General features: G+C 46.3%; 1 long non-coding RNA gene across 1 annotated transcript; it reads left to right on the top strand.

Moving 5' to 3' along the window:
* The first annotated feature begins 14,774 nt into the window (after window positions 1–14,774).
* LOC123397753 lies at window positions 14,775–15,504 on the top strand. The gene is made up of 3 exons (XR_006610017.1): window positions 14,775–14,805; window positions 14,889–14,981; window positions 15,323–15,504. It is a non-coding gene; the product is annotated as an uncharacterized LOC123397753 (long non-coding RNA).
* The last annotated feature ends 2,967 nt before the right edge of the window (window positions 15,505–18,471 follow it).

Genomic DNA, 18,471 nt, shown 5'->3' with positions numbered 1-18,471 from the left:
GGGTGGGCCCATCCCAGGCGGCCTGGTGGCGTGGCCAGGAGGTGGCCCTCGTAGGGTGGCCGCCTGGGCGAGCCCTGGCTCCCCTTTGGCCCCACTTTATGCTTCATGAAGCTTCCTTCACGCTGATTTTTATATATTTTTCTCAGAATTTTGGGGGCTCTGAAAATTGCGGTAAAAGTCCCTGCAAAGAAAGACATCAGCGGACAGAAACTAGCACTAGGTCCACTCAGTTAGCAGGTTAGTCCAAATATGTGTAAAAAGGTATGAAAGTGTAGCAAAACATATAACAATGTCACCCAAAAGAGCATGGAACAAACAGAGATTATAGATACGTTTGGGATGAATTAGGTGTCAAGATCAATCCCATCAGCAATGCGAGTGGCCACATCGATGAAGGTCTCCATGAAGTCCTCAAACCGGAGCTTCTTTGTATTATCCATCTGGAGAGCCTTCAGCTTATCTTCCCTAGCCTCCTTGCAATGGACTCGGACGAGCGAAAGAGTCACGTCGGCTCCGCAATGTGCAGCTGACTTCTTCCATGCTTGCACCCTATTCGGAATCTGGTCCAAGCAGCTCATTGTTGACTCCAGATCAGTCTGGAGGGTGTCTACAGGCCACAACTCCTTGTCGATCTTCCCCAACGCGGTTCTCAGTCGGGCGACGTACCCTTGGACCTTCAAAAGACGAGCATTGAGGCAAAACATATTCATGGACACAATATCTAAAACAGGTGACTTGACAGGGTCCAGATGCGACTCCACTTCTTCAGTCTCCTTATCAAAATCCTTGCAGAATTCTATGTGAAGTAAAAATGAAAGGTCAGTCACAATTCATTCGGTAAAATTTGAAGAGATTTACTCGGTGAAAGAAGCGTACCAGTGAGCATGCCGGGCATCTTGCTCAAGAAGTCCCCCAGATACTTCTCCATGGCGTTCCCCCTTTTGGCCATCTGCTCAAGCTTTTTGGCCCACTCGGTTCGCACTTCTCCAGTTTGGCATTCTCTTCTTCTATCTTACCGACTGCCAAGAGCTTCTCCTCAGTAGCCGCAGATTTCTCCTTAGCCTCTGCGAGGACCTTATCCTTATATGCAAGTGCCTTCTTCAAGACATTCAGGTCATTGGATGTAACTTCCAGATCCAGTTGTAGCTGGTTCTTCTTTGATTCCAGGTTGGCATACTTGGCTCCAATCTCACATGATTTCTGATAACATCAAGGAAATATTTCACTCGACACTGAGATTTTTCCACTCCCAAGTGGAGAAGTGCAGTTCAATCGACCGAATGGTAGCCCATCGTCCCCACACACACTCCCCTACAAAGCGTCATATCATGGTTGATGGAAATTATCTCCATGAAACTCATAGGATAATCCTTGCTGGTTCGGACCTTTCCATTACTAAGACGAAGATTCAGTGGTGGAGATACTAAAGAAACATATTCACTCGACCAACAGAGTGGCGCAAGTACACTAAGTACGAAAAAGGACCCTCCGTCCAAGTTCTTAAGACTATTGCCCTTCGTAAATGATCGACAATAGTCTCGGGGACTACACCCAATGGGTGCACTCAGTGTGCCCCCACTGGATTCAAAACCACTCGACCAGGTCCGGTCTGGCTGAGTAAAAAAAAGAGAAGAGTGTGTCTTCCAATCAGACCCCTGCCGATGCAAGTTCTCGAAAACGGTCTCGGGGACTACACCCAATGGGTGCACTCAGCGTGCCCCCACTGGATACAAAACCACTCGACCAGGTCTGTCCTGGCCGAGTCAAAAAAAGAGAAGAGTGTTTCTTCCAATCAGACCACTGCCGATGCAAGCACTCGACAGCAGTCTCGGGGACTACACCCAGTGGGTTCACTCAGTGTGCCCCACTCGATCAGAAACAAGCAACCATACAACACAAGAAAACACCCATTGGGTGCAAAGTCAAGATGGACATGATTCAATCGGAAATGAATTTATAATCGCACTTACTCGGACGTTAACTCCAAGCGCCGAGCTGGCATCGTATGCCAACTTGCTATCCTCATACACCTCCTTGGTCTGTAGCATAATCTGTTCAGCTTGAATCATGGCCTCTTTAGCAGCTCCAGTATGGTCTTCCAGGACACGGTGAAGAGGATATGCAAGCATTGAAGGAGTCGGCGTTGCAGCAGAGGTAACAGGAGTTACGAAAGAGGCGCACTCGGCACTTCAGTCACAACAATCGAACTGCTGGAGGAGGTGTAGTCACAACAATCGAACCGGCTGGAGGAGCACTCGACACCGGTGTTTCACGCATGGTTTTAGCTATTTCAGCAGCCGTCTGCCGCAGTTCTTCGGCGTCCTCCAAGTGGATGACTTCTGTAGCTGTCAATCGACAATATCAGTTAGTCCAATCGACGAATCATATCTAGAAAACAGAACAGAATGAAGACTTGTCGTACCTCATTGGGAGGTGGCCATGTCCGAACTGTCCATGTCCATGGATCTTCATCTCGAGGAGGCGACGTCACCGATGTAGCAGCTCTGGCAAGCATATTCCACTCGGACATCAAAGGCATGAAATTTCACAATGAAAAAGAAAGAAAGAAGTAAACGCTCATGTTGAAGCGACTGGCACAACAATCCTCATTCAGGGTAGAGCCTTCCGAGGCTTGGGAGCGTCAGGTTTGGGTTGTTTGGCAGCCTTTTCTACCGACTCAGTTGTGGCAGCTCGGTCACGCTTCACATTCCTAGTGCTTTACACTAAGGTCTTTCTTGGGGTATCCTCCGGATCATGGTGATGCTTGGATCGAGACTCGGTGCGTGGATGAGGCTGAATCTCTTCCTCACTCTCCTCCGAGTCATCTTCTCTCCCCTCGCTGTCCTCAACATGGTCGTTGTCGGTGCTGCCACCTTCGCTTTCCCCACCAACGTCAAGTTGATCCCCGTTAGCATGGATGAATGCATGTTTGTCCACTCCTAAAAGATGTAAAAATAGCAAAGTCAGTCGGCCGAAGATTCAATCACTCGACAAAGATATGAAAGTAACCGACAAGGAAATAACTCACCAAGTTCCGTGGCTTGTTTTCTGTAGAGAAAAGCAAGACCGGCTTTGCTCCTAATGGATTGTCGCAGGCTCCAGTGATGCCTCTGAGCCACTGAGCCACAAATTCTTTAGAAACCTCCTCTGGGTGTGACCGACTGGAATCCTGAGGGCCCGAATAATGCCACATGGCATGATCCCTCGCGTGAAGACGTTGAATACGCCGACCAAGGAATGTTTCAAGCAAGTCCATCCCAGTCACTCCGCTACGGACCAAGTTAACCACCTCACTTACCAGGATCTCTATGTGAGCCTTCTCCTCATCTGACACGTTTATCGTTCTAGGAGCAGTTGGTCGCTCCAAAGTGAATGGGGGGGGAAGATGAGTCGACATATTTGGATATGCAATATCATTACAATAAAACCAAGTCGACTGCCAGTTCTGTACTGACTAGGGAAGGGTCATCTGACGATACGTACTCCTACTCCTCTTCTGAATCCACAGACCACCAGACAACTGAATGACATGGGTTCTACTATCACTTGGATTTGCTTTCTTCACCGATTGGGAGCGCACAGTGAAGATGTGTTTAAATAGTCCCCAATGAGGGGGACAACCCAAAAAGCATTCGCATAGCATTACAAATGCAGCAAGGTATGCGGCGGAATTGGGAGGAAGATTATGAAGTTGCGTGATGACCAACAAGTATAGGGGATCAATCTAGTCCTTTCGATACGTAAGAGTGTCGAACCCAACAAGGAGCAGAAGGATCTGGCAAGTGGTTTTCAGCAAGGTAAAATCTGCAGTCACTGAAATTGTCGGTAACAAGTGATTGTGTGGTGAGATGATTCATAGCAAGCAACAAGTAAAAAAAGTAGCAACAGTGCAGCAAAGTGGCCTAGTCCCTTTTCTAGCAAGGGACAAGCCTGGACAAAGTCTTATAGGAGGAAAACCGCTCCCGAGGACACACGGGAATTTCTGTCATGCTAGTTTCATCATGTTCATATGATTCGCGTTCGTTACTTTGATAGTTTGATATGTGGGTGGACCGGCGCTTGGGTACTTCCCTTACTTGGACAAGCATCGCACTTATGATTAACCCCTCTCGCAAGCATCCGCAACTACGAAAGAAGAATTAAGACAAAATCTAACCATAGCATTAAACTAGTGGATCCAAATCAGCCCCTTATGAAGCAACGCATAAACTAGGGTTTAAGCTTATGTCACTCTAGCAACCCATCATCTACTTACTATTTCCCAATGCCTTCCTCTAGGCCCAAATAATGGTGAAGTGTTATGTAGTCGACGTTCACATAACACCACTAGAGGAAAAACAACATACAACACATCAAATTACCGAACAAATACCAAATTCACATGACTACTATTAGCATGACTTATCCCATGTCCTCGGGAACTAATGTAACTACTCACAAAGCATAATCATATTCATGACTAGAGAGGTAATGAGTAGCATCAAGGATCTGAACATAAACTCTTCCACCAAGTAATCCAACTAGCATGAATTAAAAAGAGTAATCAACACTACTAGCAACCTTACAAGTACCAATCGAAGTCGCGAGACGAAGATTGGTTACAAGTGCTAAACTAGGGTTTGGAGATGAGATGGTGCTGATGAAGATGTTGATGGTTACGAGTCCCCTCTGATGAGAGGAGTGTTGGTGATGACGATCGCGACGATTTCCCCCTCCAGGAGGGAAGTTTCCCCGAGAGGATCGTCCTACCGGAGCTCTAGATTGGTTCTTCTCAAGTTCCGCCTCGTGGCGGCGGCGAATCCACGACAAAGCTCCTCCCTGATTTTTTTGGACGAAACCCTTCATATAGAAAAAGAGGGGGGCAAGTGGGCCAGCAGGTTGCGCACAAGCCCTCATGGCGCGGCCTGGGGGGTGGCCGCGCCGTGCAGGCTTGTGTCCAACCCCTGGCGCCCCTCTGGCACTTCTTCGGCCCAGTATTTTTGATAAATCCGGAAAAAAAATCCTCGTTGATTTTTACGGCGTTTGGAGTTGCGCAGAATAGTTATCTAAAACTTTCTCCACTTTCATGCCAGAATTCCAGCTGCCGGCATTCTCCCTCGTCATGTAAACCTTGCAAAATAAGAGAGAAAAGGCATAATAATTGTACCGTGAAGTGAAATAACAGCCCAAGAAGCGATAAATATCAACATGAAAACATGATGCAAAATGGACGTATCAACTCCCCCAAGCTTAGACCTCGCTTGTCCTCAAGCGAAAGCCTAGCTCAATAAATATGTCCACATGTTTAGGGAGAGAGGTGTCGACAAAACAAGATACGAACATGCATGCATCATGATCATGATCAGAACAACAATACCAACATATAATCTCTCATGCTAAAGTGATAATTTCTTCACAAAGTAAAGCATGGATCAAGAACCTTACCGAGAAGTAACAACTGATAGCCTTTAGTCATTGAAGCAATTGCAAATTTATCACAACATCGGAAAGAGTCAAATAAGAGCTTGTAAAGCAAATCCACATACTCAATCATTCTTTCGTTCTCTACAGTTACTACAACTCACGTGGTACTCCTGAGATCAAAGTTTCAGCTGGACATAGAGAAAGATAGGGGCTTCCAGTTTTGCCTCCCATCTGCTTACCTCAAGGGTAATGTCAACAATAATAATTCATGAATACTTACCTCCAAGTTGACATATGAATATAGATCTTTCCCAAGCATATGACGCTAGCCAAGATAAAGGCGAGATGGGGGAATTGGTGAAGATCACCATGACTCTTTCAAGGGCAAAAAGTAAAGGTACAAGATAGGCCCTTCGCAGAGGGAAGCAGAGGTTGTCATGCGCTTTTGAGGTTTGAATGCGTGTCCTCTTAATGCGGAGGAACGTCACTTTATATTGCCTCTTCTGATAAAGAACTTTATTATGCAGTCTGTCGCTTTTATGTCTTCCTCATCACACGTTCGTATAAAGCTTATTTTCCACACACTAATAGATCATACATATTAGAGAGCATTTTTCATTGCTTGCACCGATGACAACTTACTTGAGGGATCTTATTCAATCCATAGGTAGGTATGGTTGTCACACCCAAGGTGCGACCCTATCCTCAATTTGGCACGAGGGCCTCGTCAGGGATAGAAGTGCATCTCGTCGTGTCGCAAGAATGGATATCGTTACAAGTACATGTACTGAACAGAAGAGATGTATACAGAGTTGGCTTACACTCGCCACAAGCTACATCAGAGTCACATCAATACAATACATAACCATCAAGAGTAAGAGCAGGGTCCGACTACGGACGAAAACAAACGACAAAAGAAGAACGACGTCCATCCTTGCTATCCCAGGCTGCCGGCCTGGAACCCATCCTAGATCGATGAAGAAGAAGAAGAAGAAGAAGAAGAAGCAACTCCAGATGATCAATCAACGCGCTCGCGTCAAGTAACCTTTACCTGTACCTGCAACTGGTGTTGTAGTAATCTGTGAGCCACAGGGGACTCAGCAATCTCATTTCCAAAGGTATCAAGACTAGCAAAGCTTAATGGGTGAGGCATGGTTAAGTGGTGAGGTTGCAGCAGCGGCTAAGCATATATTTGGTGGCTAACTTACGAGTACCAGAAAGAAGAGGGGGAAGATCTACGCATAACGGACGTGAACTACTGATGGTCAAATGAATGATCCTGAACACCTACCTACGTCAGACATAACCCCACCGTGTCCTCGATGAGAGAAGGAACTCACGAAAGAGACAGTCACGGTTACGCACCCAGTTGGCATATTTTAATTAAGTTAACTTCAAGTTATCTAGAACCAGTGTTAAACAAAGTATCCACGCTACCACATAACCGCGGGCAAGGCTTTCCGAAAAGATTTAACCCTACAGGGGTGCTCCAACTAGTCCATCACAAATTACCACAAGCCGCATAGTAATCCTCAATCACGAAGCTCGCGATCTCGTTGGATTCCCTAGTGGAAAAACTCAACTCTAAGATTACCCAAAGCATCACCGGAATCCCGATGCACAAGATATTTCGTCAAAGGTAAAACTAATCCAGCAAGGCCGCCCGACGTGTCGACGATCCCGATAGGAGTCGCGTACCTCGTTCTCAGGACATGACGGATAAGCACAGCGTACGGTGGCCTGATAGAAATCTCCCGAGTTGCCCCGGGTTGGCCCCGCAAATGGCTCTAGTTTGGACCAACACTCATGAGGAGCACTGGCCCGGGGGTTGATTAAATTTCCTCGGGTTAATTACTCCCTATGCAGTGTATTAGTGATTAGGCAAATGTAGTACCAAAGTTGGGCCTTGCCAGAACAGCTTTAATCTGAAACGAATTATCAAGGGGGTCCCCATAACAACCCCGATCGTGTTAGGAGCACTCAATTATGGAACATAACACCGGTAGTCGGTAACTAAAGGGGGCAAAGGTGGAACAAAACACCAGGCTAGAAAGGCCGAGCCTTCCACCTTTTACCAAGTATATAGGTGCATTAAATTAAATAGCATTTATATATGGTGATATAACAAGGAACCCATGTTTTCACATGGACGCATCTGCACCTGCAACTAGCAACGCTATCAACAGGGTTAAGCAAGCAGTAACATAGCCAAACAGTGGTTTGCTAGGTCGAACAGGTTGAAGGTTAACATGGCATTGTTGATAGGCTGACATTTAACCGGTGGTAGGCAATGAGACATAAGCGATAGAAGCGATAATCTAGCATGGCAATGATAGTAGTGGTATCTGGGGAAATGATCATCTTGCCTGAGATCCCGCTTGGAAGAAGAACAACTCGGTGAAGTCAGCGAACCGACGTAGTCGAACGGGTCCGCACATTCCGACACGCTTGCGGAACTCTATCGAGACGGAGGAAACCGGAAACAAACATCAACACAAGTATTCACCACCACAAGGCAAGACATGATGCAACCCTAATATGATGCATGAACAGGTCATCGATGCACGGGATGGCACGGAAAAACACCTCACATACACTACACATTAAATGAAGCTCGATATGCAACGGGTTGCATATCGACGAAACTCCACGTTTAAATATTTAATTAACTCCCGTTAATTATCACGACAATATTAACTGTTGTTAACATGGCAAGGGGTGAGCGATGAACCTACAAGTCATCCTAGTCGACAGCACGTCGGACTTTGAACGGAGCTACGGCTCAAGAACAAGCAACACAACATATATGCCATGAATGCGTCATGCATGCGAGTTCAAACATCACGACAAGGAGGAAATAAGCATGGTGTCGCCAGGGCGAGCGAGAGGAAAACAAGGTGGCGAATCGGAAACGATGCCACGGCAACGTTCTGGTCCCGATAACTCGAGGAGAAACCGGTGCCAACGTATACTAACACGTGCGGGAACGGTAAATAAAGATGGGGTGATCCCGTATCTTGGGTTCCCAAGTGTCGAGGGCTCAACGAAAAGGAGGACGATGTGCACGGCAAATAAACGGTGCATACATACGGTGCATACATGCATTCAACTTGTACAACACATGCATTCAAACATCACTAGCACACGATACATGACATGTCCCCTCGGTATACCTTCGACGCGTGCGAATCGGAGGGGTTCGGTCGAAGCGGATGTCGTGGTCGTCGTGGAAGTAGTCGTACATGCGCCGTCGGTTGAAGTAGTGGTGCACGGTCTCGTCGACGGTAGTCGTACTCTCGGCGTCGGCAGACGGTCTTCGGCGTCGGTAGTCGTTCACGAATCCGTAGATGTCCTGGGTCGTCGGGGCGTCGTGGTGCTCGCGGCGAACTTGTCGAGGACCCACGAAGGCGGTGATCATGCATGCAGCAACGGCAACCAGCGACAGCGGCGACACGACTACAGCAGCTACGACAGCGACGGCAACAAGCTATGGCACGACTAGCTAGCAGCAAAACGCACAACAACTTAGCAAAGCTTCAGGCAACATGCATGCAAGCGGCTACAGCAGCACCATGCCTCGGCCGGCAGCTATAGCAGCTCAACAGCAATAGCAAAGCATCAGCGACACAGGACAACACAACAGCATGAGCGCGGGGCGACAGCAACAGCTAAGCTAGCCGCTCGCGAGCACTCGGCAGCGGCGCAGGCAACTCCAAGCAGCACCGACCGACATCAACAACCGCAAAACGTAGCAGCGATGGACAGCAACGGCACGGCACAGCAGCGAGATCAGCCATGGCGTCAGCACCTTCGCACAACACGGGACATCAACAACCAGCGCAGCAGCAAAACGGCGGCACAGCAATGCTAGCAACAGCAAGAAATGGCAGCGACACAACAGCGGACAGCAACAGCGACGGGCTGCATGATGCGATGATGCAACTACATGACGATGCAACGAATAAAAACTAAACACACGAAGAAAACGGAATAAAGGGGGGAATCTTCTGGAACGTCGGTCTCGGGCTGTCACAATGGTGGACACTCATGGCAAAACTGGTTTGAAGGTTTATGGATGCACAAGTAGTATCTCTACTTGGTGCGGGAGTTTTGGCTAATATGAGGTGGAAATAATCGTCACATGCTAAGCGATCTCTAATCATATAACATTGTTCGGAGCCAAGCAAACACAATTCATTATGCTGTCTTCCTTGTCCAACATCTACTTCTAGGCATGCAATAGTTTAGTGAGTGTTCACAATCATAAATGGTGTCAGAGATGATATATTTATATGTGAACCTCTCCTTCTTTATCACTTCCTATTAATTGCAACAATGACCAAGGTCTACGTTTGCCTACCCTCAACAAGTTTCAATCATCATTCTTTTTATATGTTAAGCCATCACTTCCCATAAGATCATTACATGATCTTTCATGCTTTTGTTCTATTCTCACTCTATTGATCATGGCAAGAGGCAAAACCCTTCAACTAAGACACTCTTTATTATATGGCTCACGAGCTCAAATACATCGGGGGTGACACAAAGCAAAACTCAAGACTAAAACACTAAGACTTTTAAACTACTAGAGAAAAAGAAAACTGAAAAGGAACAAACTAAAACAAAGGTAAAGGCAAAAGATGTGATGGTGATACGATACCGGGGCAACTCCCCCAAGCTTGGCACAAGCCAAGGGGATTGCTCATACCCATGCTTAGTTGTCACTACTAGGAAAAGGGCTATAGCTAATATAGATACTAATGGCGCACCAGACAAGTGGTGCGCCACTACTATATAGCAGTGGCGGACACTAATGGCGCACCACACACACAGTGCGCCACTACTAACAAACTTTTTTTCAAAAAATACTAATGGCGCACCGGGGCAGAGTGCGCCATTACTAGTTTAACTAGTAATGGCGCACCACTCACCCAGTGCGCCACTACTATAATTTTTTTGGCAAAACTACTAATGGCGCACCACCAGCTGGTGCGCCATTAGTAACCAGGGTTACTAATGGCGCATTTGTAGGTGGTGCGCTGATACGTCTCAAACGTATCTATAATTTTTGATGGTTTCATGTTGTTATCTTGTCATCTTTGGATGTTTTATGTACCTTTTGTATCTTTTGGGACTAACTTATTAATTCAGTGCCAAGTGCCAGTTCCTGTTTTTTGTGTGTTTTTGGCTCTTTTCAGATCAGATTTTGGAACGGAGTCCAAACGGAATAAAATCCCCGAAATGATTTTTTCCCGAACGGAAGAAGATCAAGGGGCCTCTGGGCCAAGCCAGGAGGTCTCCAGGGAGCCCACAAGCCCCCACTCCGCCACCAAGGGGAGGCGGCGGTGGCAGGGCTTGTGGCCTCCCTGAGCGCCCGCTGACCTAGATCTTTGGCCTATATATTCCCTAAAATACATCAAAAAATCAGGGGATCCACGAAAATACTTTTCCGTCGTCGCAAGCTTCCGTTTCTGTGAGATCTCATCTGGAGACCCTTCCCGACGCCCTGCCGGAGGGGACTTTGGAGTTGGAGGGCTTCTTCATCATCATCATCGCCCCTCAAATGTCTCGTGAGTAGTTCACTTCGGACCTACGGGTCCGTAGTTAGTAGCTAGATGGCTTCTTCTCTCTCTTGGATCTTCAATACAAAGTTCTCCATGATCTTCATGGAGATCTATCCGATGTAATCTTCTTTGGCGGTGTGTTTGTCGAGATCCGTGGATTTGTGATCAGATTATCGATGAATTATATTTGAGTCTTTGCTGATTTCTTATATGCATGATTTGATATCCTTGTAAGTCTCTCCGAGTCTTGGGTTTTGTTTGGCCAACTAGATCTATGATTCTTGCAATGGGAGAAGTGCTTGGTTTTGGATTCTTACCATGTGGTGACCTTTCCCAGTGACAGTAGGGGCAGCAAGGCACACACTAAGTAGTTGCCATCAAGGGTAACAAGATGGGCTCTATCGTTGATATGAGATTGTCCATCTACATCATGTCATCTTGCTTAAGACGTTACTCTGTTCTTTTGGACTTAATACACTAGATGCATGCTGGATAGCGGTTGACGTGTGGAGTAATAGTAGTAGATGCAGACAGTATCGGTCTACTTGTTTTGTACGTGATGCCTATAGATATAATCATTGCCATAGATGACGTCACGACTTTGTGGGGTTCTATCAATTGCTCGACAGTAATTTGTTCACCCACCATCTACTTGCTTTCATGAGAGAAGCCACTAGTAAACACTACGGCCCCCGGGTCTATTCACATCTATCGTTTCCACTTTCGCTTTTACTTTGCTTTTTTACTTTGTTGCTTTCAGTTCTCACTTGGCAAACAATTTATAAGGGATTGACAACCCCTTCATAGCGTTGGGAGAAAGCTTTTTGTGTTTGTGCAGGATCTTGTGATACTCCTCCACTGGATCGATACCTTGGTTTTCAAACTGAGGGAAATACTTACCACCGCTGTGCTACATCACCCTTTCCGCTTCGAGGGAACACCAACGCAAGGCTCCAAGGCCACGGGGGAAATCCTTTGCATATTTGCCTAGTAAGTCCCTTAAGGCGTAGCCGCAGCAGAAGGATTCCTAGTGCCGTCGACATGACTATTCCTGGCGCCGTTGCGAGGGAAGCACAACTGACATTATGCGCCATTAGTAGTTTTGCAAACCCTCGTCTAATCCGCCGAATCCCGCGACCAAGGTAGGCATCCGTCCTGGTTCTCGATATATTCCGCGTCGGTATTTCTACTTCTTCCCCGGCGCCGACTGCACCTCCCCCTCCGCAGCCTCCCCCGTCGACGTGCCATCTAGCCCCTCCTCCGGACCCGCAGCCACCCTACCCTCCCTCCGCAGCCAGGGGGTCCCGGCCTCGCCCTCGCCCCTACTCCCCGTCGGCCTTGGTTGATTAAGGCGCCGGGGAAGAGCAGAGCGGAGCAGAGGAGGCTTTTCTTTTGCTTGGCTCCTCTTCTTCCTCCCCCTCCCTCGTCGACAAGCAAAGGCCACCCAGCCAACCACCCTCACAACCTACCCTTCCCCTCCACATTTCCCATCCAAGGCCCGAGCACCTCCTCCCGGCCGCCGGGACGGAGGGATCCGCGTGCCTTGCGCGATTTGATTTGGGGCCGCCGACGACAAGCGGGGGTTTCTTTTCCTGGTTGGTTGGTTGGTTGGTATGGGGATCTCGCACCCGCTGTCCGACGAGTTCTACGGAGGGACCCACGGAGGGCTGGGCTTGGGCGGCGCGCTCATGCTGTCGCCGGACCGGACGCCGCCCTCCTCTTCACTGTCCTGCTGCTCGCCCGTCCACGGCCAGGAGGGCTTCCTCCAGCACCAGATGTCCCGGATGGACACACTCGCCGGCATCGCCATCAAGTACGGCGTCGAGGTATCTTCTCTCACCCTCTCCATACCTGCTAGTTTGGTGGAGTTGTTGCTGAGTTGCACGCAGAAAACCACGGTGATATTCTTGCTGAATGCAAGGAACAACACCATTATCAAGGAATTTTGATAGAAAAAACGTGTCATGGAGTCTGTGTCTAGTGCCGAGTTTGCTCTACTTCATAGACAAGAGAGGGAGGACTTGTCCCTGACAAAGATCCAAACATTTACCTCTGTTCTCCCTACTTAGCGGCTGCCTGGTGCTGCTATGGCCTTTGTCTTGCTCCACCTGAAAACACCCCGTGAACCAAAGCCGTTCATGCCCATGGATGAAGTAATCCTGCAATGTGATGCAATTCATTTGTGACAATATCCCAACATTACCCATGTTTTTCTTTGGTATGTGGCTGCCATAGTGCGCTAGTGCTTGTACGGCCTTTAATCTTGCGCCGCTTCAGAATACTCCGTCAACTATACACTTCAACGTAGTCACGGGCCATGTAATCCTGGTATGAGCTTGATGCAAGCAAAAACACCGAGTTTCGACATCACGCGTCGTGGTTCCGCGGGGAGTCCGTGTGTGGAGTAACATGATGAAAGGCCATTATGCATTTGCGTTGCACATCGATTTGGACCTCCTGTTGGTCAGGGTAGTTTACTTGGTTCCAGTTGCCAGTTCAGTAGGATGGCTCAGCAACCTTCATACTACATCCCTTGTTTAGTCGGGCATTTGATATTCTGCGACGTGCAAATGCAATGGAGGTCCATTTGTCTGTAGCTATGTCGGCTTGTGGACACAAATGCCCATTGTACACTTGATTTATTACTTGTGTGAAATGTGAGAACCTGCCACTTCAGTATTTCTACTGGGACTAGTTGCTATGCTAGCTGATTTGTTGTTTTCCCTTTGTGGTTTACTCAGAAAGAGACTATCTTCTTCAAATGACTCCTCAATGTTGGAGACCTCGGTCTCAAGAGTCTCAGAAGCAAGGGCGTTGCATGATGGAAGCAGCATACCTAGGCGGCCCAATGCTGGTCTACTACTTGAAGACGTCAAGCAGGAGGCTGCTGATTATTCCGACATTGATGGCTTGAATGGACCGAAACTGTTTGGATCAGCAAAAAGGACATCGCTGGATGGTGGTTCAGGTAGGAGGGCGGCAAGATCAGCGTTGAATCTGGTCAAGCTGGAGGACGATATGCCATGATAAGGAGAAACAACTTCTTTTCAGGCTACATAACATGAATATGAAAGAGAAAAGCTAAAAGAGAGGATAGCCAAATTATATGGTGGTGTTGCTGTCATTCAGGTACATCTGATGTACCACACTGAGATATCTATTGATGTACTAGGCAACAATTCCAGAAATACACCCAGTAGTGCACTTTTTAGGTTGCATTATTAGCAGAATATAATAGATATAACATAATACTCTTGGTTTGTAGGTAGGAGCACAGACTGAAACCGAGCTAAAGGAAAAGAAACTGAGGGTCGAAGACGCGCTGAATGCAACAAAGGTAAATGTTTTCTCCCGGTTCAATTCCAGTTGATTTTTGGGATTGTGTACCTGTGTGGATTCAGCTGGCCTTCTAGTGCACTGTACAACTGCACTTTTTCGAACTGTGCTGATTTTACTTCTAGTACAACATAATCTGTATGTACTCATTCATGTGATAATTAACTACTTCCGTTGTGGACAGGCGGCTGTTGAGGAAGGTATCGTTGTCGGTGGTGGATGTACCCTTGTAAGGCTTGCATCAAAAGTTGATGCAATTAAACAAACCCTTGAGAATGATGAACAGAGGGTATGAAACAAGGCGAATGACATCCTCATCCGCAAAATGTCAGGGTTTAGAATCCTGTCATTAGTTCAAGGTGTTTTTTCTTCCATCGCAACAAGCTAATCCCCTCTTCGTATTTTCAACGTTGGGGCTGAAATTGTAAGGAAGTCCTTGAGTTATCCACTCTAACTGATTGCAGAAAATGTTGGCGTTAATGGCAGCGTAGTTATTGAGAAGGTTCGGAACTCAAATTTGTTCTCAAGTATGCATTTGATATTCAGCAACTTACACGTAACTAATTTGAACTTGCCTTCATCCAGGTCCTTGCCATTGACAACTCCAGGTATGGTTACAATGCCGCTACTGGAAAGTACGAGGATTTGATGGCTGCTGGTATTATTGATCCAACCAAGGTATGTGATTGCGGAAGCAATATTCTCTTTGACCACGTCATATAACCGATATTCTCATATGAGGATGCTGTGGTACGTACCCTTTTCTCAAGTAAGACAATGTACCTGAGAATCCTTGATTCCCTTATGTTTTCTCCGAAAATGGCGATCTGGTGCTTTTCCTAATCAATATCTAATTGTATGGCATGAAACCCATTAACTTTGGGGTGACCAGTTTGATAAGACGTTTCGAAGAGGGATTCTATGTCCCTCCTTATTCACAACCAACTAGTATCTTTACCCTCCTTTCTGTGCATAAGCATCAGGCTCAAACAAAAATTAACTGGGTTTTGCGCAAACAGGTGGTGAGGTGTTGCTTGGAGCATGCTGCATCGGTGGCAAAAACTTTCATCACCTCTGACGCTGTTGTCGTCGACATAAGGGTGCGTAAGTGCACTCCTGTTGTGAACCCGATGTGCGGTTCAGGTATATGGAGACAATCTGCTCATCATCGTCTGCTATTTCTTACTCAGGAATCAATATGGCCTTACTAACTTTAAAAAAAATATAGGTTATGGATTCTAATTTACGAGAAGAGCTATGCTTTCCTGTTCCCTCGGCAGCATGTTATATCAAAGGCAGAACTACTGTTACGTTTTCAGAAATAAATTTGTTACTTGCTGCTGTGGCGAGTCAAAGCCACAGTGAATAGTTCGTTTTATAGTCCTAAAAGTGAATGAGGATTAGTTGCATGGAATATTGTACCTACATAATATTCACGTTTTTTCCCTTCGAGCATTTGTTCCTTTACCGACCGTAGGCTTGTGGTAATGATGTTGTTCCATATGTGGATAAAAGACATAACCTATCACCAGAACCATATGAGATAAAAGACAAGTGATAGGTTTCATATGGTACTAGAAATATTTTTAATACGCATATGAGATTTTAACAACTTGATCTGGTTCCACTTTCTTGACAAATTTGTGCAAAATGTTTTTAGGTACTCAACCTATTGATGCACATGGACATGATGACTCTATAGCGTTTATGGACCAAATAACCTGTAATCATGGACCTTATTGTATTGTAGACCATTTGGTGTTTCAAGTGTTTTGGAGCTTGCACTTTGTGCATGTAGATACAAACTTGTGTGTTCTGGACCATCTGAAGTCTCTCATAGTAACCAATATTCCTTATCTTTTTGTGACTTGTGTGTTCTAGATGATTGTTAAGATGGTCAAAACTATGCTTCCTCTAGGTTAATTTGTTTGTCAACTTGCGTTCAATGTATGTGCATGTTTATAAACATATTTACATTGTGGTGTAATATGTGTTTATCTTGAACCTTCTTGTGGGTGTGAGGATAATAATTGAATATTTTTAGAGCTGGTAGTATAACCTGTGGTGCACCATGAGCTATACTAATGGCACACCTGGGAGGCATACTAATGGCGCACCTGGGAGGGATACTAATGTCACACCTGGGAGGCATACTAATGGGGCACCTGGGAGGAATACTAATGGCGCACCATGAGCTATACTAATGGCGCACTGCCTGGTGCGTCATTAGTATATCAAATACAAATGGCGCACCTATGGTGCGCCGTTAGTAAAAAATTCTAATGGCGTGATGCTAGTGGCGCACCTATAGTGCACCACTAGCAGGCCTTGTCCTAGTAGTGTGTCTTCCTTTGGAGATGATGATGGTGGAGTTGTTGCAACATGAGTTTGATCCTCCGTCTTCCAAGGCATAGGTGCTCCATCATGGAAAGATGAACGAGTCTCCGGAATCCTCAAATCTGCAGCCAACCGTATTGATTTAAGTCTATACTCATACTCACAGTTTTGGTTATGCAGGTCATAGATTTGGGCTTGGAGGTGATCGATCCTGTCATAGAGCCTGGAGAGGTGCTTCCCAATGTCATTGGCATCAATCCTGTGCTTGTTGGTGAACTCCGTGATCATCATGTGGTTGGCGTTGAGTCCACGCTCCACCATCCCTTGGTACTTGAAGACTTGTTGCTCCATTGCTTCGAGCCTCGTCTCCACGCTTTCGGTCTTCTTAGGCCCCTCAACATCACGGATGTGCAACATCCCCTCACGCATCTCGATAGATTGAGGGTGTTGCAGCACTCCCGTGAGGTAGGGATTGATGACCTTCTCGAAGATCTTGTCCTTCAGAGCTTTTGGGGAAGTCATGACGATCTAGATCTGCAACGAAAAACAGAGGAAATATGCGTGATGCAGGGGTCAGACCAAACGGAAGTATATATAATGATTTTTTTTCAGACCAGGAGGAGTACCCCACACGAAAACGGAGTCCGGGAGGCGCACGAGGTGGCCACAAGCCCTCACGGCGCGGCCAGGGGGTGGGCCCGCGCCATGCAGGCTTGTCGCCTCCTCGCGACTTTCCGGACTACTTTCAATTTTTGTATTTTTTTTCAAATATTCCAAAACGGAGAAAATTTCCTACTGGAAAAGTTTTGGACTCTGTTTTCTTATTGAATCACATACCTCTTCGTTTTCGGAGTCTGAAACAGGCTGATAAATGTCCCTTAGGTATTCTTCCGGAGTTATGGTGTTGATGATATTGCTTTCAACATTTATGGGAGTACCTGAGATATAATGCGTGATTCTCTGCCCATTTACAACTCTCGGACAATTACCTTCTGTGTTGTTGATCTTGATAGCACCGGAACGATATACTTCCCCAACAACATAGGGACCTTCCCATTTAGAGAGAAGCTTGCCTGCAAAGAATCTTAAACAAGAGTTATATAGCAAGACATAATCACCTACATTGAACTCACGCTTTTGTATCCTCTTATCATGCCACCTCTTAACCTTCTCTTTGAACATCTTGGCATTCTCATATGCATGAGTTCTCCACTCATCAAGCGAGCTAATATCAAATAACCTCTTCTCACCGGTAAGTTTGAAATCAAAGTTGAGCTCTTTGATTGCCCAATAAGCTTTATGCTCTAGCTCAAGAGGTAAATGACATGCTTTACCGTACACCATTTTGTACGGGGACATGCCCATGGGATTCTTATAGGCAGTTCTATAAGCCCACAGTGCATCATCGAGCTTCTTAGACCAATTCTTTCTACACCTGTTGACAGTCTTTTGCAGAATCAGTTTAATCTCTCTATTACTTAGCTCTACTTGACCACTGGAGTGAGGGTGATAGGGAGACACAATTCTATGGTTGACATCGTACTTAGCAAGCGTTTTACGGAAAGCACCATGAATGATGTGTGAACCACCGTCGGTCATTAGTTATCTAGGGACTCCAAATCTAGGGAAGATAACTTCTTTAAGCATCCTGATAGAGGTGTTGTGATCAGCACTACTAGTGGGGATAGCTTCTACCCACTTAGTGACGTAATCAACAACAACTAGGATATGAGTATACACGTTGGATTTTGGAAAAGGTCCCATATAATCAAATCCCCAAACATCAAATGGTTCAATGACAAGTGAGTAGTTCATAGGCATTTCCTGACGT

Source organism: Hordeum vulgare, chromosome 5H (genome assembly GCF_904849725.1).
Source record: "Hordeum vulgare subsp. vulgare chromosome 5H, MorexV3_pseudomolecules_assembly, whole genome shotgun sequence".
Lineage (NCBI taxonomy): Eukaryota > Viridiplantae > Streptophyta > Magnoliopsida > Poales > Poaceae > Hordeum > Hordeum vulgare.
Note: the sequence above shows the minus strand (reverse complement) of the source record. Positions and strands in the feature narration are given on the sequence as shown.